The 25,566-nt window shown below is 44.3% G+C and overlaps 1 protein-coding gene and 1 pseudogene across 7 annotated transcripts in view; one reads left to right on the plus strand and one right to left on the minus strand.

Moving 5' to 3' along the window:
* CDC42 (cell division cycle 42) overlaps positions 1–25,111 on the minus strand; it is a 40,253-nt gene extending 15,142 nt beyond the window's left edge. For 3 of the 7 annotated variants that reach the window (XM_003813960.5, XM_055096814.2, XM_055096817.2), the window contains exon 1: positions 24,959–25,111. The gene's annotated coding sequence lies outside the window, so the exon portion shown is untranslated. Of the gene's footprint in view, positions 1–3,573; positions 3,699–8,449; positions 8,560–24,958 lie in introns of those variants that run through there. The other 4 variants (XM_003813957.5, XM_063594147.1, XM_034957768.3 and 1 more) reach the window with 4 other exon arrangements.
* Positions 8,711–20,342, plus strand: LOC129393645 (M-phase phosphoprotein 6-like; annotated as a pseudogene).
* Positions 25,112–25,566: the final 455 nt, after the last annotated feature.

A 25,566-nucleotide genomic window follows, 5' to 3' on the forward strand; every position in this document is an offset into this window, starting at 1 on the left:
ACTATAGCTTCTCTTACTAGAGTCCTCCTCCATTTTAAGAAGCTATCAATTACAAGTACCAAAGAGTCATTAATTTGAGATGCTTTTTTTCATGTAAACATCTCTAAAGTCAGAATGTATCTTTGAGTCTCTTACAATCATTATCAGCCATTTTTCCCCCACATTTTGACTTCTATGAAATTGGAATCTTAGATTCAATGAAATACTTTAACAGTTTTCTGAAAGAATAAAAAGAAACACCACCCAATATGTACCTAAATTTTAAGATTTATATTTAAATTAATTTAAATTATAATCCTAAAGGGGTTATAATTAAACATAAAAATACAGAACCACCTAACTCTTGGTCAGATGCCACCATGCTCCTATAGCACCATTCACAACAATTAATCATAACAATTTATAAATGCCTATTAACATCCCTGTAAATGAACCTATACTACCTCATGCACCACTATACTTCTAGCACTGAGCACTTCTAGACTGACACACTGTTGAGTTGTTGATTGGATGCAAAAATCACGAAACAAAAGAACATGAAACTACATTAGTGTGAGTAACCCACATGAAATATACACTCTCCCGCTCCTCATCAAAATTATCTGCAGTATATTTTTCTTTTTTTTAGACAGGGTTTTACTCCCGTCACCTAGGCTGGAGTGCAGTGGCACAACCTCAGCTCACTGCAACCTCCACCTCCCAGACTCAAGCAATCCTCCCACCACCTTGGCCTCCCAAGTAGCTGGAACCACAGACGCATGCCACCATGCCCAGCTGGGTTTTTGTTTGGTTTTTGTTTTTTTAAGAGACGGGTCTCACTGTTACCCAGGCTGGTCTTGAATTCCTGGACTCAAGCAATCCACTCGCCTCGGCCTCCCAAAGTCCCAAAGTGCTGGGATTACATGCATGAGCCACCACAGCCAGCCATATTTATCCTTCTTTATTCAACTTCCTTTTATATCTCCTTTTTCCTTCTCCTTTCCCTTTTATGCACTAAGAAGCACCCATACTAACTAATACAGCATTAAAGGTTAACAACCCTGATCCCTAAGATCAATCAATTACTGGTTAAATCTAAAAGCACTCAAATAATAGTAAGCAGCAAACACTTATACAGCATTTACTAAGTGCTATGTACTGTTCAAAACATATTACACATATTCACACATTTCATCCTCCCAAAAAGCCTATGAAGTATGTGCTGTATTATCCCTATTTTACAGATAAGAAGAGTGAGGCTCAGCAAGTAACTAAGCCAAGGCTATTCAGCCAGTAACTGGGAGAACTGTAATTTAAACCCAAGCAGTCTGACTCTCAAGTCCCTGCTTGTTGTGTGTGTGTGTGTATGTGTCAGTGCAGTGGCATGATCTCTGCTCACTGCAACCTCTGCCTCCCGGGTTCAAGCGATTATCCTGCCTCAGCCTCCAGAGCAACTGGGATTACAGGTGCATGCCACCACGCCTGGATAATGTTTGTATTTAATAGAGACAGGGTTTCACCATGTTGGCCAGGCTGGTCTTGAACTCCTGACCTCAAGTAATCCAACTGCCTGGGCCCCTCAAAGTGCTAGGATTACAGGTGTGAGCCACCGTGCCCAACCTCAAGTCCCTGCTCTTGATAAACATTACATTACACTATACTAAGAAGTGACATTAATAAAAACAAATATAATCAGTGCTAGTGGAATGACAAGTATATATCCATGAGTTACCAGCAATGCAAAGAGGAAAGCAAATATAAAGAAGAGGAAGCAAAAAATAGGGGCTAAGCTCATTTCCTGTTTTTCACCCTGCATATAACTACTGAATTTTATTGGGAGAAGGGAGTAAGATAAGAGTTTGTTCTTCCCCTTTCTATTTACCCACAAATCTTCCACTTCTTAGACTTCCCGACCTGACTGCTCAGCAATTTGTTACAAACTGGTTGGTTGTGGGTCCCCTGTTAAGCCTGGGTTCTGGAGTCAGAGTGGCTCTACCACACACTGGCTATTCAACCTCTGTGTTATTCAACCTCTGTGTAGCTTGGTTTCCCCTTCTCTAAAAATGAAAACAGTACTACCTTTCTCATAAGGTAAACTAAGATAATACATGTAAAGAACTTGCAACAGTGCTTGGCATACAGTACTTGCTTAGTACATGTTAATTATTAGTCTTCAACAAGTAACGGTAACTTTAAAGTCAATATAAGGAATTTTAAAACAGCAATTCCAAACTTCTTAGAAAGAAACTCATAACACTTTTTATCTCCAAGATAATTACAGTACAGTCAGCCCTCCATGTACACAGAGGCAGAACCCACAGATACAGATGGATAACTGTACTATGTAATTTTATATAAGAAACTTGAGCATTCCAGGATTGTTGTATCCTTGGAGAGTTCTGGAATCAATCCCCTGCAATATCAAGGGAAGATTATACTAATTGTTCTCAGTACAAATGTAGTCAAATGTAGAGTTACCATTACAAAGATGGTCATATTTCAGAGTCAAGTTCTAATTAAGACTATTCTGCAAAGCATTTGGCATGTATTAATAATTGTTTCATGTGTTAAATAAAAACTATAGGAGGCTACCGTTGTGGACTAATCTCCTGCACTAGGCCCCAAGTGACCAGACTAAAAATCAAAATGGAGTTACTCATGCTAAAGTTTCACATCACTAAACTTAAATTTAGTTGTTATCTGACCTTCTGAGAAACAGGAGAGATGACAGCTAGTTTACCAAACAGGCCACTTTCAATCTTCAATTGGAATGATAATGAAGTTCCCTCTGCTTTAACCCTTACACAAAAAAAAGCAGCCTGAAGTAACCTGATATTAACTAATCAGTTATTTTTCTATTGTTCTGTCTTCTCCCTGTCCCTGTCTTACAAGAAAGGTAGCTCTGAAACAACTAATAGGCCCTTTGTTCTTTGCTTCCCCTTTCCTCAGCTCTTCTATTAAGCCAACCTCTTCTGCTCAGCTCCTTCCAACACTTAACTCTGTTTTGTGGAATGAAGCACACTGCCCAACTCTAAAATCACAATAAAGCCAAGTGAGATTTAAATTTGTTGTAGTTTTGCCCTTTAACACATGTATTAAAGAGCACAGTGGCTCACCTGTAATCCTTGCACTTTGGGAGGCCAAAGTGGGAAGATCACTAGAGCTGAGGAGTTCAAGACCAGCCTGGGCAACATAGTTAAGACCTGACCTCTATTTCTTTTTTTCTTAATTTTTTTTCTTAATGTCACCAGATACTCCACAGATTGGGATGGGTAAAGGGAGCAATCAGGGGAGAGACTTTGGGTTTTACAATATATATAAGCCAGACATGTTCATATACCCTATGTTAATTTCCTATTAAATAATGTCAAATCACTACGGCAGCAAAGAGGCCACATAGAAACAATTACCATTCTGCTAACCAGAAAAGTTATTCTGCGCCGGGCACGGTGCCTCATGCCTGTAATCCCAGCACTCTGGGAGGCCGAGGCAGGCAGATCACAAGGTCAGGAGATGGAGACCATTCTGGCTAACACGGTGAAACCCCATCTCTACTAAAAATACAAAAAATTAGCTGGGCTTGGTGGCACGCACCTGTAGTCCCAGCTACTCAGGAGCCTGAGGCAGGAGAATCGCTTGAACTCGGGAGGCAGAGGCGCACTGCAGTGAGCCAAGATGGCGCCACTGCACTCCAGCCTGGGCAACACAGTGAGACCCCGTCTCAAAAAAGAAGAAAAAGAAAAGCTAAGTTATTTTGCACCAATAACTGAATCCTACCTCTTTTTAACAGTGAAGTTCATTTGTACCACAACTTAGAATTGGGGTTGGGCAACTTACAGCATAAAAAATGATTCTGCAGGGTCAGGCATGGTGGCTCACACCTGTAATCCCAGCACTTTGGGGGGACAAGGTGGGGAAATTGCTTGAACCCAGGAGTTTGGGACCAGCCTGGGAAACAGAGTGAGACCCCATCTCTACAAAAAAAAAATTAGCTGGGTGAAGTGGCACACACCTGTAGTCCCAGTTACCAGGGAGGCTGAGGTGGGAGGATTGCTTGAGTCCAAGGCTGCAGTTGGCTATGATTGTGCCACTGCCCTCCAGGCTGGATGACAGAGCAAGACCCTGTCTCAAATATTTTTTTTAAATGATTCTGCCAATCATAAGGAAATAAAATTGTGAAATAAGGTATATCTTCCTTCTTTCCTTCCTGGCATCTACCCCTCCAATACCCATATCTTCTAGGTTTTTTATTTTTCTTTTTTTTTTTTGAGACAGAGTCTTGCTCTGTCACCCAGGCTGGAGTGCAATGGCGTGATCTCGGCTCACTGCAACCTCCGCCTCCAGGGTTCAAGCGATTCTCCCACCTCAGCCTCCCAAGTGGCTGGGATTACAGGCACGCACCACCATGTCTGGCTAATTTTTGTATTTTTTTAGTAGAGACGGGGTTTCGCCACGTTGGCCAGGCTGGTCTCAAAATCCTGACCTCAGGTGATCCACCCACCTCAGCCTCCCAAAGTGCTGGGATTACAGGCACGAGCCATTGCACCTGGCCTCTTCTAGGTTCTTAACACTATGGGAATTCAAATATCCTTTAAGAATCTCAGAGCTATAGCACCTGAAATTTTAAGTCCATGCACTACAGATTTTAAAAGGTTATGGAACCCTCTCCATGGTATCATTATGATTGGCTGGCTGCCATCTAAACTCCACCAGACAATCCCTGAGCAAACGATCTGTATGGAGGAAGGGGATACTCCCAGCTACAAATGCCCTATTTTCCCGTGCCCCATGGTTCATTCTAGGCACAAACAGACAGCAACCTTAAGATTTGAGATTAAATATTTGCTAGTAAGTTTTACAAAAAATTTATATTCTCAATAAGATTACACCTCTTTTAAAACTATGTCAAGTATTAATAGTAACTGTGAATAAAAGGCAAGTCAAATTTTTGGTAATACACCAAATATTTGGCAATATTTGGTTTCCGTCCCCACTTTCTAGCAGAGAGCTCCTAAAAACCCTAGGAATTTCCTGAGTGCTGAGTGTCTCTTGTTTTTCATAACAAATTCACACCTGAATTTATGTTAATAAAGTGACAGGGTGGCGGTGGAAGGGATGCTAGGAAGTCTCAGGATGGGGCTGGTCACCAGAAAGACAAAGTGACTAGAGGGATGTAACTTTCAGCCCCATGCACCAACCTCCAGAGAGGGGAGGAGGGCTAGAAACTGAGCTCTATGAAAACTCCAGAACAGGAGATTTGGAGAGCTTCCAGGTCTGTGAACATTTCAAGGTGAGGGGAAAGCAGGTCACCTGAATCCCTCCCCACCCACAACCGTGCCCTATGTATCTCTTCCATTTGGCTGTTCGTGAGTTGTACCCTTTATGACAAAGGCATAAAGGTAAGTAAAACGGCCGGGCACGGTGGTTCACGCCTGTAATCCCAGCACTTTGGGAGGCCGAGGCGGGCAGATCATGAGGTCAGGAGATCGAGACCATCCTGGCTAACATGGCGAAACCCTGTCTCTACTAAAAATACAAAAAATTAGCCGGGCGTGGTGGCAGGCGCCTGTAGTTCCAGCTACTCGGGAGGCTGAGGCAGGAGACTGGCATGAACCTGTGAGGCGGAGCTTGCAGTGAGCTGAGATCACGCCACTGCACTCCAGCCTGGGCAACAGAGCGAGACTCCATCCCAAAAAAAAAAAAAAAAAAAAAAAGGTAAGTAAAACGTTTTCCTGAGTTCTATGAGTTGTTCTAGCTAATAATCAAACCTAAGAAGGGCCATGGGAATCCCAAAATTTGTACTCTACTGGGCAGAGGTATAGGTAGCCTAGGCACTGCATTTGTAGCTGCTGCCTAAAGTGAGGGCAGTCTTCCAAGACTGAGCCCTTAAGCTGTGGGGTGGGAGTATCAGAATTAAACTGTTAGTATCAGAACTGAATTTTCTTTTTCTGACAACCACATTCACTCTAATCCAAAACACACTAAAAGTAAAGTTGTCTTCATGTGAAATACATTTGCCCCTGAAGTAACCCATTTTCATACTTAGGATAAGAAAGAAGAGGCACTACAGGAATCAAGAGAATGACCCAATTTCACAATCTTCCTGATCAGTTCAACAGAAGGACTAGTCTGGTTGTAGGATTAAACAGAATAAAATCAAAACTACTTGTCTCTCCTGTCAAATCCAGCCACTTTGGAAAACGCAGCTTATATAACCTTCTGCTGTAAGTTATAGTAGCATATCTAACGTACAATTTTTTAAACACCTACCCATGCATGTGATTTTTAGGCAACCAAAAGTACTCAAACCACAGCAATGTATTCCATGCATTCACACACGTATGCAAGTGTGCTAACAAACTGTCTTGTTTGCATAACTTCTTGTTTGCTTCTATATCACAGAAGACATGTAACAAAAAGCATACAGCTGGCCTTATATGTTCGTTAGAAATGCTTGTTCCGACCGGGTGCGGTGGCTCACACCTGTAATCCCAGCACTTTGGGAGGCCGAGGCGGATGGATCACGAGGTCAGGAGATCGAGACCATCCTGGCTAACACGGTGAAACCCCGACGCTACTAAAAATACAAAAAAATTAGCCGGGCGTGGTGGCAGGCGCCTGTAGTCCCAGCTACTCGGGAGGCTGAGGCAGGAGAATGGCGTGAACCCGAGAGGCAGAGCTTGCAGTGAGCCGAGACCGCGCCACTGCACTCCAGCCTGGGCAACAGAGCGAGACTCCATCTCAAAAAAAAAAAAAGAAAGAAAGAAAAAAAAAGAAATGCTTGTTCCTCGGTGCTGTAAAGAAATAGCACTTGAACATAAATTTAATTTTCTCAGCAAGGCCATTTATACCTTCTGCAGAAAGGATACACTTGCCCGCAGTTTTGCCACAAAAGTACACCGAGCAAAGTAGACAGGGTCATTTATAACCTGACGTGTCTATCCTACTGCTATGTCCGGTTTTTATTGGCTGGAACGGGACCTCACGTTTTGTATTTGTCCTGATAGGCTAGCAACTTACAACTTTTAAAAAGAGGCAAATAAGGCCAGGCGTGGTGGCTCACGCCTGTAATCCCAGCATTTTGGAAGGCCGAGGCAGGCGGATCACGAGGTCAGGAGATCAAGACCAGCCTGGCTAACACGGTGAAACCCTGCCTCTACTAAAAATCCAAAAAAATCAGCTGGGCGTGGTGGCGGACGCCTGTAGTCCCAGCTACTTGGGAGGCTGAGGCAGGAGAATGGCATGAACCTAGGAGGCGGAGCTTGTAGTGAGCCAAGATCATGCCACTGCACTCCAGCCTGAGCAACAGAGCGAGACTCTGTCTCAAAAAAAAAAAAAAAAAAAAAAGAGGCAAAGGCAGAGGACAACAAAGGAAGGAGGAAGTAGCTTGTGGAATGCTGAGAAAGGTAAAAATACCTTTAAACAGGCTATGACCTAATGCTTGCTTGGACCAGTATAAGCATGCCAGGGCAAATATTTAGGCTAAATTGTGGGAGCTAAGAACATAAAGTACACTGATTTATTTATTACAGCTAGCAGATATTTAAGAATGTTAGCACAGGTCTTTGAATAAATTTTGCTTTTAAGAGAAGTTACTATTTATTTCTGATTAGATGTGGGGGAAGTCTTTGAAGAGGAATCTCTACTTTACTTTTTATATGTTCAATTAAGAATACAACATTGCTTAGAAAATCCTACCCAGAGGCTGGGCACAGTGGCTCAAGCCTATAATCCCAGCACTTTGAGAAGCCAAGGCAGGTGGATTGCTTGAGGCCAGGAGTTTGAGAACAACCTAGGCAACATGGCAAAACTGCGTCTCTACCAAAAATACAAAAATTAGCTGGGCATGGTGGCATGCGCCTGTGGTCCCAGCTACTTGGGAGGCTGAAGATCATCTGAGCCCAGGAGATGGAGGTTGCAAGTAAGCCAAGATTATGCCACTGCACTCCAGCCTGGGCAACACAGGGAGATGCTATCTCAAAACAACAACAACAAAAAAAAACAAACAAACAAAAAAACCTCTACCAAGGCTGGGTGTGGCGGCTCACGCCTGTAATCCCAACACTTTGGGAGGCCAAGGCAGGAGAATCACTTGAGCCCAGCAGATCAAGACCAGCTTGGGCAACATGACAAAACCCCATCTCTACAAAAAATTAAATAAAAAAAAAAAAAAAAGTGGTGGCATGTGCCTGTAGTCCCAACTACTAGGGAGGCTGAGGTGAGAAACCACCTGAGCCAGGAAGGTCAAGGCTACAGTGAGCTGTAGTCACACCACTGCACTCCAGCCTGGGTAAGAGAACAAGACCCTGTTTCGGCCAAGCGTGGTGGCTCACGCCTATAATCCCAGCACTTTGGGAAGCTGAGGCGGGCAGATCACTTGAGGTCAGGAGTTCGAGACCAATCTGGCCAACATGGTGAAACCCAGTCTCTACCAAAAATACAAAAATTTGCCAGGTGTGATGGTGCTCACCTGTAGTCCCAGCTATTTGGGAGGGTGAGGCAGGAGAATTGCTTGAACCCAGGAGGCAGAGGTTGCAATGAGCCGTGATTGTGCCACTGCACTCCAGCCTGGGGACAGAGTGAGATTCTGTCTCAAAAAAAAAAAAAAAAAAAAAAAAGGAATAAAATGGAGATTACAATAAGATTTTTTCCTCAAAATACTCAAGACTTGTAGATCTACTCATTCATCTACTCATTCATTCAACAAGCCTTTACTAAGTACCTACCATGTGCCAAGCTTTGTCCTATATGTAGGCACACCCCACAATTCACATAACAAAGTTCACGCCCTCTTGGAGCAACAATTCCAGTGGGGTACACAGACAATAAACAAGCATCACCCCCTACATATTTTTCCTTCAATAATACTACCAACTGACATCCTTACATGTAACTTTCTCATTCTAGTCTCTTAACTAAGAAACAGCAGGAGGCCAGAACACAGCACAAGCTGAAGCCAGCATGGCACCTGAGCACAAGACCAAGTTCTCCAAGAACCTGCTGTACATGAAGTTCATGCAAAGAAGACTGGACTCAGAAACTAAGAAATGACTAGAAGAGGAAGAAAATAAAATTAGTTAAGAGCACTGGTACTCAGATTTGCCAGAGCTTAATAAGTAAAGAATTTCATAACAGAAGAGCAGCATCTCTTGTTATGTGAAGATCATTTCTATGGAAGGAATTTCATTCATCAGATTTACTCCTGAGGTTGAGAAATTAGTGCTTCAGATGAATACTAAGAACAAAGCAGAAATTGAAGATGAAACAGTGGAATTTTACGTGTCAGATGAAGAAGAAATGGCTAGAAGAAATGGCTAGAATATGAGACCTTGGTGGGGACAACAGGAAAAAAGTCTGCCAAAAAGGGAGATCAAGCCAATTATGAAGACAATGAAAATGGAGACCTACAACTAATTAAAGCAAAGAAAATGTTCTTAAAGCCCCGGGATCAAAATACAGAACTTAAGAGATGGCTCAGAGATGCCTTGTGAAAGTTAGCAGCATGTTTTGTAACTAGTTCTGATGGTGCCTCTATAGTTATTAATACTATAACGTTTATTTGTAAAGAGATGTATAATTTTGGAAAATGCTGTTTTTGAAACAGATGAGTAATGGATGTCATACATCCTCTGCTAAATGGTACTGAGTGGATTTTTAGCCCTTGATCTTCAAATATACAGGTTTCCTAAAGATTTTTTTTGTTTTTGAGACAGGGTCTCACCCTGTCACCTAGGCCAGAGTGGAGTGGCTCAATCACAGCTCACTGCAGCGTCAACCTTCCTGGGCTCAAGGGATCCTCCCATCTCAGCCAAATCTTGGGTGTCTGGCCTTACAACTCACCCTATTTTCAAGCTACCCTTCCACTACAAAACCTCTCCTTCTCTGAGACCTTTCCTAACTAGTCTAGGTATTGAAACTGCCCCAACCGCCTGACCACCTGCTATGTTTGTGTCCCAAAATTCATAAGCTGACACCTGATCACCAGTGTGATGTTGTTAGAAGGTGAGACTGCTGGGAGGTGATTAGGTCCAGAGGGCAGAGTCCCCTCATCCCCAAATGGGATTAGTGGCCTTATAAGACACCCCAGAGAGCTCCCCCACCCCTTGCACCATGCAAGAAGACACAGCAAAAAGGAACAAACTGGTCTGGGTGCAGTGGCTCAGGCCTGTAAACCCAGCACATTGAGAGGCCGAGGCAGGCGGATCATCTGAGGTCAGGCGTTCAAGACCAGCCTGGCCAACTTGGTGAAACCCTGTCTCCACTAAAAATACAAAAATTAGCCGGTGGCGCATGCCTGTAACCCCAGCTACTCAGGAGGATCGCTTGCTTGGGAGGTAGAGGTTGCAGTGAGCTGAGAGCACCAAAGCGAACTTGGGAGGCGGAGGTGGGAGTGAGCTAAGAGCACCACTGCACTCCAGCCTGGGAAACAGAGTGAGACTGTCAAAAAAAGAAAAAGAAGAAAAGAAAAAACCAGCATCTATGAACCACAAAGCAGGCCCTCACCAAACATCAAATACGCCAGCACCCCAATATTGTCCTTCCCAGGATGCAGAACTGTGATAAGTTTCTGTCGTTTACAAGCTACCCAGTCTATGGTATTGTTAAAGAAGCCTAAACGGACTAAACCGAACCCATGGCAAGGCCCTTCTTCTTGCCTTCTCAAACCTTCTCATGCTCCGTTCCCCTGTACTCTCCATGCTCTAGCTACACAGGTCTCTTACCTCCCCAAACGTGCCAGGCTCTGTCCTGCCTTCAGGTCTTTTTTGGCCCAATCTCTGCTCACCACAACCTCCGCCTCCCAGGTTCAAGCGATTTTCCAGCCTCAACTTCCCGAGTAGCTGGAATTACAGGCATGTGCCACCACACCCGGCTAATTTTGTATTTTCAGTAGAGACGGGGTTTCTCCATGTTGGTCAAGCTGGTCTCAAACTCCCAACCTCAGGTGATCCGCCCACCTCAGCCTCCCAAAGTTCTGGAATTACAGGTGTGAGCCACTGCACCCGGCCATGCCTTGAAGTCTTTACCAACAACACTCCTGCCCCTGCTCTTAAAGCTTTTGGCTTCTCACTCTCCAGATCTCAGCTCGAATCATCATCTCCTCCAAAAGTCCTCCCCTGACCACATTATCCAGGGCAATAGTGCCCTCCCTCCTTACACTCCTTTCATATTACCTTATTTCCTTTATTGTAAGGTCATAATCTATAATTATCTTGTTTATCTGTCATATGGCAGTAGAAACAGACTTTTAAAAATAAGGAAATCTCCATAAAGGTAATAACTGCTGTATGCCCACAAAATAGCTCAATACCAGTCACACAGGACACACTCAACGAATAAATGAATCACAGGAGTAATTAACCATGTTATTTTTAGTCACACATGCTTAGTTTATTCTAATAGATTTTTTTTTTTTGGAGACAGGGTATCACTCTGTCACCTAAGCTGCAGCACAGTGGCGCAATTTCAGCTTACTGCAACGTCTGCCTCCCACGCTCAAGCGATTCTCCTGCCTCAGCCTCCCAAGTAGCTGAGACTACAAGCATGCACTACCTCACCTCACCCAGCCCCTCTAATAGATTTTAAGCTCTCTGAGAGAACAACTAGGCTTATACTTCTTTATTCCCCGTCCCAATGCAGCCAATACAATACTGAACAGTATATTAAGGGCAAGAAAAAATAAAATTCTTAAATGTCTTTTACAACTTTGTTGACTAAAGTAGTAATATGAAAAAAACGCCCAGGCACAGAGGCCTGTAATCCCAACACTTTGGGAGGCCAAGGTGGGTCAATTATTTGAGGTCAGCAGTTCAAGACAAGCCTAGCCAACATGGTGAAATCCCGTCTCTGCTAAAACTACAAAAAATTAGCCAGGCATGGTGGCGCACGCCTGTAATCCCAGCTACTCGGGAGGCTGAGGCTTGAGAATCGCTTGAACCCGGGAGGAGGTTGCAGTGAGCTGAGATCATGCCACTGCACTCCAGCCTGGTTGACAGAGACTCTGACCCCTCCCCCTCCAAAAAAAAAGACGAGATTTTTAAAGACAAGCAAATATGGGTTCCAATCTTAGCTCCACCTCAATGTGTACGATCCTGGCAAGTTACTTCACTTCTATGCCATAACTTTCTCATCTACAAATTGACATCTAATTCACAAGACCACTACAGAGAAATGAGGTAATGTATATAAAGCAACTGGTACACCACCTAGCAGAGAGTAAATACCTAATATGGCACCTTATTCTTATGCAAAATTAAAATCTGCAGAAACAGCCCTAAAAAGATCAGAACAGTTGTTAAGTAAAAGCATCTAAATATCATGAATAAGAGGGAACTCAGAAAAATCCTTGCTTCTACTAGAGAGGATTATTTGCTAATTTTATCAATCCTTTCAGAAATCCCTTCATTCCAATCTCAAAGAGCAATTTAATTTAATAAGTGTCACATTTGTAGCCAAGAGATTCAAAATGTTACAGAAAGGGCTGTAACCCACCTCGCCCTATTTTAAGAGACGAAATAACCTAATCACACAGCAAGTATTTCTCAAGTCTCTAACATGCCCAAGGAAGACTACAGAGTTGCAGTAAAGGGCATATGCTTTCAATCAAGCAGCCCTAAAGCTCAGATTCCCATTCTTGTGTGATTTTGGGCAAGCTACTTAAAACTCTTTTAAGCCTCGCTTCCTTTGTAAAACAGAGACAATAGTATCACCATCACAGGTTGTCAGTCACTCTGCAAAGAGCACTTAACACTCAACTATGAACTCTTACTATCAACGTGAAATAATCCAAATATGCAGGCAATTTAGCGGTGGCTCACGCCTGTAATCCCAGAATGCCGAGGTGGGTGGATCACCTGAGGTCAAGTTCGAGACCAGCCTGACCAACATGGTGAAACCCTGTCTCTACTAAAAATACGAAAATTAGCCAAGCGTGGTGGTAAGTGCCTTTAACCCCAGCTACTCAGAAGGCTGAAGCCAGAGAATTGCTTGAACCCGGGAGGCAGAGGTTGCAGTGAGATTGCGCCACTGCACTCCAGCCTGGGCAACAGAGTGAGACTCTCAAAAAAAAAAAAAAAAAAAAGAATCTTCTCTAGGCAATCTTCTATAGCAGGCTGTGTTCTAAACTCCATCAAAGTGAAAGTCAATTATACACCCCTGAAAACAAAATAAGAGCACTCACAAGGCCAGGCGCAGTGGCTCACACCTGTGATCCCAGCACTTTGGGAGGCCGAGGCAGGCAGATCTTCTGAGGTCAGGAGTTCCACACCAACCTGGCCAACGTGGCAAAACCCGTCTCGACTAAAAATACAAAAATTAGCAGGCACGATGACGCACACCTGTACTCCCAGCTACACAGGAGGCTGAGACAGGAGAACTCCTTGAACCCAGGAGGCAGAGGCTGTGGGTGAGCCAAGATCATGTCATTATACTCCAGCTTGAGTGACAGAGCGAGACTCTATCTCAAAAAATTTTAAAAAAAGAGCATTCACAAGAGTATTTGATTAGAAGGGAAGAAAGATTACAGTAAGATTTTCCCTCAAAATATTAGGAAAACACAAGGTTTTTTGTTTTTTTGTTTTTTTAATGCCCTACACATATATTTCCACTTCAGGTAATTTATCCAAAAAGAAGGAAATACTTTATCAAGAAACAATGAGATGCTGTATCATCAAAACAGTTAATGTAACAAAAAAAAAAACAAGTAATAATACACCACAGGATGAAATGTTATACATACTAAAGATGACTGTGAAGGCCTGGCGCAGTGGCTCACGCCTGTAATCCCAGCACTTTGGGAGGCCAAGGCAGGAAGATCATAAGAGGTCAGGAGTTCCAGACCAGCCTGGTCAACATGGCAAAACCCCATCTCTACTAAAAATACAAAAAGTAGCTGGTGTGGTGGCTCGCACCTGTAATCCCAGCTACTCGGGAGGCTGAGGCACAAGAATCACTTGAACCCGGGAGGCGAAGGTTCCAGTGAGCCATGATGGCATCACTGCATTCCAGCCTGGATGACAAGAGCAAGACTCTGTCTCAAAAAAAAAAGTTGTGAAGGTTACCAACAAAGTAATACAATGTTATTAAAAGCACATAACTGTTAAATCCTTTTTTGTTCTAAAGGGGAAAAAAGCGCAAAAGAAATTTAACAGTAGTTGTGCTGGTATGTGTGCAGTTGAAGAACAAGATCCCAAGCACCTAACAGACCCTCTCTAATTAGGACACAAGTTAGGACCTAAAACATCTGTTAAAATAGGATTTCGTTCTTCCAAGAACCTACTCTATTAACTTATTACAAAAGTTATCTAAGTAAGATATCTAAATGCCTACTACAGCATTACACTGGGTAACAGAAATCTTGCCTTCAAAGGCCTTTAACACATTTCAATAATTTACTAAATGCCTACTCTGTACCAAATTCTATGCTAGAAAGTTCATCATACATCATCTAGTATACTTTACTGGTTATGAGGAGAAGAGGCTAACAACTGTAGTAGTCTCAGATTGCTACAATTTTACACTATGAAATACGAGTGCCACAGATTTTCAGAGTAAACATGGGAGAGTAATCTAAAATAATGTGAAAATAAATCTCTAGTTAGATAGGAGTATCAGGAGAAAAGGCACAAGCAAGCATGCAAAGTGGAAAAAAGAAACAAACAAAAAAAACTATGAGTCCAAGTCATATAGACTCTAAAAGCTAAGCACAACAGTCACTTCTTCCATATCCATGAACAGTGTTTCAGGAGTATCAATATTGTGCCTGTATTCCAAGGTGGACTGCCAAAGACAACCAGATAGTCAAGGAAGTCAGCTAAGAAACTAGGGTAATAATCTAAGATTGAAATGGAGGATCTGCCCTGCGGTAGTAGCATAGAAATAGAGAATAGGTCATCAGATTGGAGGTGGAGTGTTTAAGGACAAAGTTATAAAGAAGTTTTTTGGTTTGAAAAATTAGAGGATAGGTTTGTACCACAGACAAATGGATAAGTTCGGAAAAAATCTTTTTTTTTTTTTTTTTTAAATAGAGCCACGGTCTCACTATGTTGACCAGGCTACCAGGCTCGTCTCAAACTGCTGGCCTCAAGCAATCCTCCCACCTAGGTCTCCCAAACTGCTGGGATTACAGGCATGAGCCAACACAGCCAACCAGAAAAAAACTCTTAAGATCAGGCAACTTATGTTCTTATACATGCACCAAAAAGACAAATCTTTTCAGAATCAGTACAGAGTAATTTGGTCATAAGTCTACAAGAATGAAATCATGCCAGCCTATATCAGAAATCCTAAACAAGCAGACATTTGCAGCATAAAATAAGTCACTACATTACCTAGGCAGCAAACGTGACAAATTGAGAACCTTTCTTTTAAAAGTTATGAGGTGAGATGCCAACTACAAAACAAACAATGATTATTTAGACTTTCTTTGTTCTAGCTGATGAGGTAGAAGTACCTACATTCAGATTCTCAAACAATTTGTCTTATAAACCACAAGCCATTTTTTAAATGGGTCAAACAGCCAGGCATGGAGGCTCACGCCTGTAATCCCAGCACTTTGGGAGGCCAAGGCAGGCACATCATTTAAGGCCAGGAGTTTGAGACCAGCCTGGCCAACGTGGTGAAACCCCGTGTCTACTAAAAATACAAAAATTAGCTGGGTATGGTGGCACATGCCTGTAGTCCCAGCTACTCGGGAGGCTGAGGCAGAATTGCTTGAATCCAGGAGGCAGAGGTTGCAGTGAGCCAAGATCACGCCACTGCACTCCAGCCTGGGTGACAGAGTAAGAATCCGTTCTCCAAAAAAAAGAAATAAATAAAATAAAAAAGGGTGTTCCATAGGGGTGATGGGGAGGATGAAACGTCATCAAACAAGTTTAAGAAACATCAAGTTAGGCCGGGCGCAGTGGCTCACGCCTGTAATCCCAGCAGTTTGGGAGGCTGAAGGGGGCGGATCACTTGAGGTCAGGAGTTCGAGACCAGCCTGGCCAACACGGTCTCCACTAAAGTGGAGATGGCCAACATCTCCACTAAAAATACAAAAATTAGCCGGGCATGGTGGCGGGCACCTGTAATCCCAGCTACTCGGGAGGGTGAGGCAGGAGAATTGCTTGAACCCGGGAGGCAGAGGTGGCAGTGAGCCAAGATCATGCCACTGCACTACAGCCTGGGCGATAGAGCAAGACTCCATCTCAAAAAAAAAAAAAAAAAAAAAGAAAGAAACATGAAGTTAAACTGATTGACCGTCTAACTTCCCTAACCCTTTAAAATAAACTTATATACATTATGATTTCCAGGATGAAGACATAATAAAGGGTTTTTTTTTTTCCCTGAGACAGAGTTTTGCTCTTGTTACCCAGACTGAAGTGCAGTGGTGCAATCTCGGCTCACTGAAACCTCCACCTCCCGGGTTCAAGCGATTCTCCTGCCTCAGCCTCCTGAGTAGCTGGGATTACAGGCACATGCCACCACACCCGGCTAATTTTTTGTATTTTTAGTAGAGACGGGGTTTCACCATGTTGGCCAGGCTGGTCTCGAACTCCTGACCTCAGGTGATCCGCCCGCCACGGCCTCCCAAAGTGCTGGGATTACAGGCGTGAGCCACTCTGCCCGGCTGGGTTTCTAATTTATCTGACACCCAAGCCCATGGAAATGTCTTTCAGATATTCTGAAACACACTAAGCCACACAGGCCTTACTCTAAAATTATCCCCTACCCTCATCTTTACTAGCTTATCAACTATTAGGATGATCTAACATTTCCTTTGCCCCTATGATGAACACAGCAAATAAACAGCAGGAATAAAATAGCAAAATAAAAAAACACTGATATCCATAGAACTATCCTTTCAAGTTATAAACCAAACTTTATACATTCTAAAATCTAATCACTTATTTTAAAATCTTGTTAATCTTAAACCCTACAATAAAAATGTTTTTTAGGCAAGCAAGTGATATGAATGTATTAATTCCATTTCAGAATTTATCTAAAACTGAGTTCTTCTCCAATAGTATTCAGCTAATGAAACAAATACTAGTAAAGTTGTAATGAAAATCCCTGAAACCAGAGATAAGTGTTATTCAAGTAACATTATTCTTTCACTTCCCACTCCTCTTCATCTGCTTTTATATAGATTAAAAACAAACTAAAAATATTACAAATACTCCTAAACTGTCTTCCAGCAAAGCAAATGAACCATAGCTGAAATCTTGTTTATGCTTTCTTCTACTAAATTTATCCTCTTTTCTCATACCCCTTAACACTAATTAACATAATATTCTTTTATTCCACCTCCATCTCCCTCTGGTTTAATCATCTGTTCCTCATCTGATCTGTTCTCAGACACCTCTCCTCCTTCCACAAGGAGTAATGAATTGCAATAATCTTTTTTTTTTTTTTTTTTAATTTTTTGAGACGGAGTCTCAGCTGTCACCCAGGCTGGAGAACAGTGGTGCATCCCCGCTCACTGCAGCCTCTGCATCCCAGGTTCAAGCGATTCTCGTGCCTCAGCCTCCCAAGTAGCTGGGATTACAGGTGCATGCCACCATGGTTAATTTTTGTATTTTTAGTAAAGACGGCGTTTCACCATGTTGGCCAGGTTGGTCTTGAACTCCAGCCCTCAGGTGATCTGCCTGCCTCAGCCTCCCAAAGTGCTGGGATTACAAGCATGAGCCACCGCACCCAGCCTACTGATAATCTTTTAATTGAAAAGGACATAGATGGCTTCAAATGGCCACTTAAGACACAGAGAATGGACACAGGTAATAAACACAGGTGTTCCTGAGACACTGATCCCCCAGCTCTCAGGGATAGTCCTGGAGAATTTCTCCTACACCATATAGTTAAAGAAGGAAAAAGGAAATATCAGAGAAATAAATTCAATCTGGCCCTTGAAAAATAACAGGCTGGGAGCCGTGGCTCACGCCTGTAATCCCAGCACTTTGGGAGGCCAAGGCAGGCGGATCACCTGAGGTCAGAAGTTCAAGACCATCCTGTCCAACATAGTGAAACCCCGTCTCTACTAAAAATACAAAAATTAGCCAGGCATGGTGGTGTGCACCTGTAATCCCAGCTACTTGGGAGGCTGAGGCAAGAGAATCGCTTGAACCTGGGAGGCAAGGTTGCAGTGAGCCAAGATCGTACCACTGCACTCCAGCCTGGGCAACAGAGCGAGACTCTCAAAAAAAAAAAAAAGAAAAGAAAAGAAAAATAGCAATAATTTTTTCAGGTGGGTAGCTGAAAAAGATGATTTTGGTTCTTAACATTTTCCCTTGAAATTGGAAATATGATTTTAGCAAAGAAAGCAGAAAACATGTTTACATTCGACAAGCTAAATGCCAAGTCTGTATTTCACCTAAGTTTTCATAATGAATATGAATTATCCTAATCATATGCTTAGACCATTCCTCGTCACCACAATTAGTTTTCAATAAAATGTCATTTAAGTTCAAATGTATAATTGAGGCCCCGTGCTGTGGTGGCACATGCCTGTAATCCCAGCTACTAGGGAGGTGGAGGCAGGAGAATCACTTGAAGCTGGGAGGCGGAGGTTGCGGTGAGCCGAGATTGCGCCATTGCACTCTAGCCTGGGCAACAAGAGCAAAACTCCGTCTCAAAAAAAAAAAAAAATTAAGGCCCGGTGCAGAGGCTCACAACTGTAATCCCACAGCTCTGGGAGGCCAAGGTGGGAGGTCACTTGAGGCCAGGAGTTCAAGAACAACCTGGGCAACATAAAAAGGCCCCATCTCTACAAAAATATATATATATATTTGCAATTAGCCAAGTGTGGTGGTGCGTGCCTGCAATCCCAGCTACTTGGGAGGCTGAGGTTGGAGGATCCTTTAAGCCCAGGAGTTCAAGGTTACAGTGAGCTATAATCACACCACGCACTGCAGCCTGGGTGACATAGCAAGACTCTATCTCTAAAAAATAAAAATAAAATTAAAAAATACGTAATTCGGCTGGGTGCGGTGGTTCACGCCTGTAATCCCAGCACTATGGGAGGCCGAGGTGGGTGGATCACCTGAGGTCAGGAGTTTGAGACCAGCCTGACCAGCATGGAGAAACTCCCAACATGGAGAAACCCCATCTCTACTAAAAATACAAGATCAGCCAGGCACGCTGGCACATGCCTGTAATCCCAGCTACTCGGGAGGTTGAGGCAGGAGAATCACTTGAACCCGGGAGGTGGAGGTTGCAGTGAGCAGAGATCATGCCATTGCACTCCAGCCTGGGCAACAAGGGCAAAACTCCATCTCAAAAAAAAAAAACTTTAAATAACACATTAGTTCCTGATAATGGGCAGACATGAGGCAATTCTACGTAATAGGCAGGAAACTACAATTCCTTTAAAAACTAAATATGCTTCAGATTCATTTTCAGATTATGATCCTTGCAATAAATTGTGGTACACTGCCTAAAATAAACCAGGTTATGCTTCCATAGGAAAATAAAATGAAATAAAGCATTCACATTGTTTCCGAAATTTGAGACATCACTCTAGCAGTCCTGAAGAGGGTGCTTCAAGCCTTAATACACATAAAAATCATGTGGGGATCTTATTAAAATAAGATTCTGGGTCAGTAAGACTGGGATGAATCCTGATAGTTCTAATGAGCTCCCAGGTGATGCTTATGCTGATGGGTCCACAGACTATACTGCATACCTGAGGCCTGACACCCTTGCTTCTATGACAACGGTAAAGGTAACGGATAAAAATGTAAAGGAGGCCGGAATGCAGCGGCTCACGCCTGTTAATTCCAGCACTTTGGGAGGCCGAGGCAGGCAGATCACGTGAGGTCAGGAGTTGCAGACCAGCCTGACCAACATGGTGAAACCCCCCCCCACCTCTACTAAAAATACAAAAATTACCCGGGTGTGGTGGCGGACACCTGTAATCCCAGCTACTCAGGAGGCCGAGGCAGGAGAATCGCTTGAACCCGGGAGGCAGAGGTTGCAGTGAGCCAAGATCGCGCCACTGCACTCCAGCCTGGGTGACAGAGCGAGACTCTGTCTCAAAAAAATAAGAAAAAAAAGGTAAAGCAATCTCCACTTCATTTAGAAATGTTTTTGGGCTAGACGTGGTGGCTTATGCCTGTAATCCCAGTACTTTGAGAGGCCGAGGCGGGCGGATCACCTGAGGTCAGGAGTTCGAGACCAGCCTGATCAACATAGAGAAACCCCATCTCTACGAAAAATACAAAATTAGCCAGGGGCGCTGACGCATGCCTGCAATCCCAGCTACTCAAGAGGCCAAGGCAGGAAAATTACTTGAACCCAGGAGGCGGAGGTTGCGGTGAGCCGAGATCACGCCATTGCACTCCAGCCTGGGCAACAAGAGCAAAACTCCATCTCAAAAAAGAAAAAAGAAATGTTTTTGGATTCATCAGATTAGTCCGGGAGAAGGATGGTTATTAAAATGTTTATGTTTGAGAGAAACACAGCTTCTCAAAGATGGCGGGGAAGGGTCCTCAGAGTTGTGCCAAGAGCAAAAATCTATACAGCACTCACTATGTGCCAGTGAACAGTCCTAAACACTTCATATATATTAATTCAATCTTCCTAACACTGCAGCCCTGTTAGGTAAGCACTACTGCTACCCCTATTTTAGAGGAAGTAAACCTGAGTCACAAAGACGTTACTTAGACTGCACATACCTAATAAGTGGCAGAACCAGGATCTGAACCCAGGCAGTCTGGTTCCAGAGTCTATGCTTTTAATCACTATAGTAGCAATATACCAATCAAGAACACACAGCAGAATTGAAATGGCAAATGGCAATGGCTTAATTTTACAGAAAAGGATGCAAGGTTAAAGTGTAAAGCGTTACAGAACAACAGGAAGTAACAGAGCCTAAATCAGACTTTGTCTTAAGGTGATAGAGCACCAATGCTTAGTGAATACCATGGCTGAACAATATAGTTTTCTGCTCTATTAGAAATTGTTCTGGACTTTAGTATAATGGCTAATGCCAAATCTTTGATTTAAAAAATATTTTTCTAAAATTGCAAAAAGGGACGCCACATTGGTGGCAGAAAGCCTGGTTCCACTTCACGGAATAAGCAGTTTGAGATCAATGTCCCAGAAGAGTTTTGACATTCAGGACTTAAAATAGCAGCAGCAGCAGCAGAGGTAGCTGAAATGGAAGTAATGAAAATTGCTTTAGTAAAAATATTTTGGACTGAAGGTATGAGAAACTAAAAGTAGAAACTAGTAAGACACAAAGCATAACATGACCAGGAATCTGATACAGTAGTGAACAAGCGGTAAAAGTTATTTGCAAACAAAGAAATAAAGGAAGATAAGGAAACAAACATTAAGTGAATAATTTTTAGGAGAGTAAGAGAACTAGTAGTCATCACAGATTTTCTAAGTGATGGTAAATTGTCCAGACAGTGCAGCTGCAGAAGATACTGACCTAAACAGATGGAAAAAGTCAAGCAAGAGTAGATTAGTAATTACTACTTCAATGAGCCCAAATAAAGATATGGCTGACCAAGCACAAAAGCTGTCTCAGGAAACACAGCAAAAAGGCCCATGGAATATTAGGGAAAACGTTAACCCTCAGACATCATCAAATTCATTCACTTGAAAAATATTTCTTAAAACCTACTGTATGTATGGCAGTATTCTAGGCATTAGCAATGGGGTGACCATGCCAGGCCAAAGCCCTGCCCTCACAGAACTTACAATCTAATGAGGAAATGTATGTGGAAGAGAACATTGAATAAGGCATTACCATAAAATTCCAGAATGAAGCCTTTTAATACAGAGAGATATTTTCATGGAAGATATGTTAACACAATATTTAACCCTCTCTCCCCTTCAAAGGAAGCCCTGGAGCCTAAGGTGCTCATTGTTTCTCATCCTCTCAAAAAAAAAAAAAAAAAAAAAACAACTCTAAAACAATAGAGAAGTGCATTTAAAATACATCTATAAATAAAAGCACAACTTGTCTTTTACTTCCAAGAAAGCCTGTCAGCGGCACAGCCGCTCATGCCTATATCCCAGCACTTTCAGAGGCCAACAGGAGCAAATAGCTTGAGTTCAGGCATTCCAGATCAGCCTGGACAACATGACGAAACCCGATCTCTACGAAAGATACCAAAATTAGCCGGGTCTGGTTGCATGCACCGTAGTCCCAGCTACTGCAGAGGCTGAGGTGGAAGGATCAGTTGAGCCTGGGAGGCCGAGGCTGCAGTGAGCTGTGATCACACCACTGCACTCTAGCCTGGGCGACAGAGTAAGACCCTGTCTCCAAAAAAAAAAAAAAAAAAAATCACCAATTTTTTATTTAACTCCCTATACTACTCTAGGCTATAACATCTGCCTTAGATTCCCAAAAAATTAAGTTTAATACGAACAGGTATTGGTTGTAACATGAAAACATTTTAAGAGTATAAACAGAGGATGTGATACCTTTCTGGTCTTGAAGAAATTACTGAAAACGAGCTCATTCAATACTTAGTTGATTACCAATCTCTTATCTCCATCTCAGTATAAAAACTATAAATTCAGGCCGGGCGCGGTGGCTCACGCCTGTAATCTCAGCACTTTGGGGGGACGAGGCGGGCGGATCACGAGGTCAGGAGATCAAGACTATCCTGGCTAACACCGTGAAACCCCGTCTCTACTAAAAATACAAAAAATTAGCCGGGCATGGTGGCGGGCGCCTGTAGTCCCAGCTATTCGGGAGGCTGAGGCAGGAGAATGGTGTGAACCTGGGAGGCGGAGCTTGCAGTGAGCCGAGATTGCGCCACTGCACTCCAGCCTGGGAGACAGAGCGAGACTCCTTCTCAAAAAAAAAAAAAAAAAATATATATATATATATATACACACACATAAATTCAAACTACTGTTATTTTCTAAAAGGAAAGATACAAATTGATATTATTTAAAATTATTAAATATAGAAAACTCAAGAAAATAAGGCAGATGTGTTCCAATTTTATATGCCTAAAATATTACATCAAGGCTAACAAATGTATTTCAGAAGATTCAAGTTCCACACCTATCCAATGGTCTGTAATGCCTACACACTACAGAAAGCTGCCTTGAACCTACACTCCTTTTAAGTGTTTACCAATCTGTTCTCTATAGAAATGAGAAACAGTGGGAAAGCACTTGTTTCGACATGAATTATCTTTACAACAATGCATTACACAATTGGATCTCATTTGCTTTACAGAGTCAACATTTTTGTGTGATACTATTGCAGTCGCGGAAGGATACAAAATTTAGAATGTAAACACCCTAGGGAACAAAAATTGTGATCTCTGCTTGACCCCAGGAGTCCGAGACCAGCCTGGGCAACATGGCGAAACCCTGTCTGTACAAAAAATACAAAAATTAGCGGGGCATGGTGGTACATGCCTGCAGTACCAGCTACTCGGGAGGCTGAGGTGGGAGGCTCACTTGACCCCGGGAGGCGGAGGCTGCGGTGGGCCAAGATCGCGCCACTGCACTGCAGCCTGGGAGTGCAATATCCATTATATTTAGTAACGTCTTTGAGACCCTGTCTCAAAAAAATAAAAATTGTGATCTCAAAATTATGAAAATATTAAGTTTTTTGCTTAAAGATCGAAGTCTCGTTTTTAATAACAAAACTAAAATGTCTAGCATAGATCTGGCATAAACTGATCCTCTTTTCAACACAACTTCACCACAAAAAGTGCACTTGAATCAACCTACGGAGATTCCCAGCATGCAGTAAGTCATAAAGGAGAATAAACAGTCTGGGAAAGTCATTTTGGACCGAAAAGTGTTCCCACAAATAAACCCACCTCATTCTAGTATAGTCAAAGGGACCTCTATTTAAAGTTAATGCCACGCAAGGGGCCGTGGACGGTGTTGTCTTACACTTTATTCCCTGACACAAACTAATCCTGGGATTTTAAACCTTCCTAGCTTTTAGGTGCACTGAAGGCGGTCATGAACACACGTAACAAGCTTTCAAAACATCATCTGTGAATACGACGTCTTGGGAAGCAGGCAGGATAAGCCACTGGGTGACCGACTAAGGCTGCAAAATGCTGTTTGAATTTAAGTCCCTGACTTGTAGGAGTTAAGTCTCACTCCTTATACCGCGATGACGTAATCTACCACACTGCATTTATCTTGGACTTAAAGGGGAGGAAAAACAAACGAACAAAGAAAATTCCCCCCCGATAAGAGGAATTAACCAAGCAGCAGAACGACGGCTTCGGGAGGTGGTTAGGTAACTCCCCGAAAGGGAAGCTTCAGCTAAATCGGCAGGGAGCGGGCTGGAGGAGCGGATGGAAATGCTAGAAACTCGACCTCCGAAAGGAAGAGCAGCCTGGAGGCCGTGGCTCGGGGCCACCCCGCCCAGAGGACGCGGCTGGCGCGGAGGGGAGCGCGGACAGGCACCGCCGCGGGCAGCCCGCGAGCTGCCCTCCTGCCGCCGCCCCGCCGCGGCCGCAACCCCACTCCCCTCCCCCGCCCCCCCACCCCCGCCGCAAAATGTCCGCGGCGGCACCCGGCGAAGCAGGAAGTCCAGGCCGGAGCGCAGGGCACGGAACGCAGCCTGCCAGCCCCGAAGACCGGCGCCCGGCCCGGCCCAGGCGCCCGCGAGTCGCTCTGAGGCCCCCGGCCGCCCTTAGGAGCCCGCCGGGCCGGGCTGGGGGGAGGGGAGCCCGGGCGCCCAGGATGGGTGTGACCCCCTTCCTTCCGCCGCTGCCGGTGACAGCCGGGTCCCGCTCGCGCCCCGAGCCCCGGCCGCGCGCCCCGCCGCAGACGGGCGCCCCCTGCCTCCCCGGCCGCGACCCCCGCCCCGGCTCCCCCACAGAACGCGGACCCGCGCCCGCCCGGAGGACGCAGCGCGAGCCGGGCACTCCCCCACAACCCGTGCTCCCGGGCCCCCCACGATCCCGCAAACGGGGTGTCCCCGAGGACTGGGAGAGGACGGAGACGGCGGGGACGGGACGGTAGGGTGGCCGCTCCCGCGGGGAACCTCGGGCCCCGCACTCACCTCAGCTTCTCCACCGGGGCGTTGGCAGCACTGCGCGGGGTCTCCTCGGCTGCCGGACAGGGGCACGCACCTGACGTCAGCGCGCAGGAGACGCACAGTTGGGTGCCCGCGGAAGTGGGAGGAACAGGGAAGGGGAAGAGGCTGGGGCGGGTCAAGGCGGTGCCTGGACTGCCCTGGCTCCGCCCGCCTGTCGCGCACGCGCGGGCCGGCGCAGCTCGTGAGTTCGGGGCTATGCTCTGCATGTTTTCCCAATGGTTGTATTTGTAATAATACTGTGAACGATAGTATGCAAAGCGCTTCCTCTACCAGTTCTTTTTTGTTTGTTTTTTCTGAGACAGTCTTGATCTGTTGCCCAGACTGGAGTGCAGCGCGCGATCTCAGCTCACTGCAACCTCCACCCCTTGGGTTCAAGCGATCCTCCTGCCTCTGCCTCCCGAGTAGCTGGGATCACTGGCACCTGCCACCACGCCAGGCTAATGTTTGTATTTTTAGCAGACACGGGGTTTCGCCATTTTGCCCAGGCTGGTCTCGAACCCGTGACCTCAAGTAAGTGATCCACCTGCCTCGACCTCCCAAAGTGCTGGGATTACGGGCGTGAACCACCGCGC

This window comes from Pan paniscus, chromosome 1 (assembly GCF_029289425.2).
Source record: "Pan paniscus chromosome 1, NHGRI_mPanPan1-v2.0_pri, whole genome shotgun sequence".
In the NCBI taxonomy this organism is placed as follows: Eukaryota; Metazoa; Chordata; class Mammalia; order Primates; family Hominidae; genus Pan; species Pan paniscus.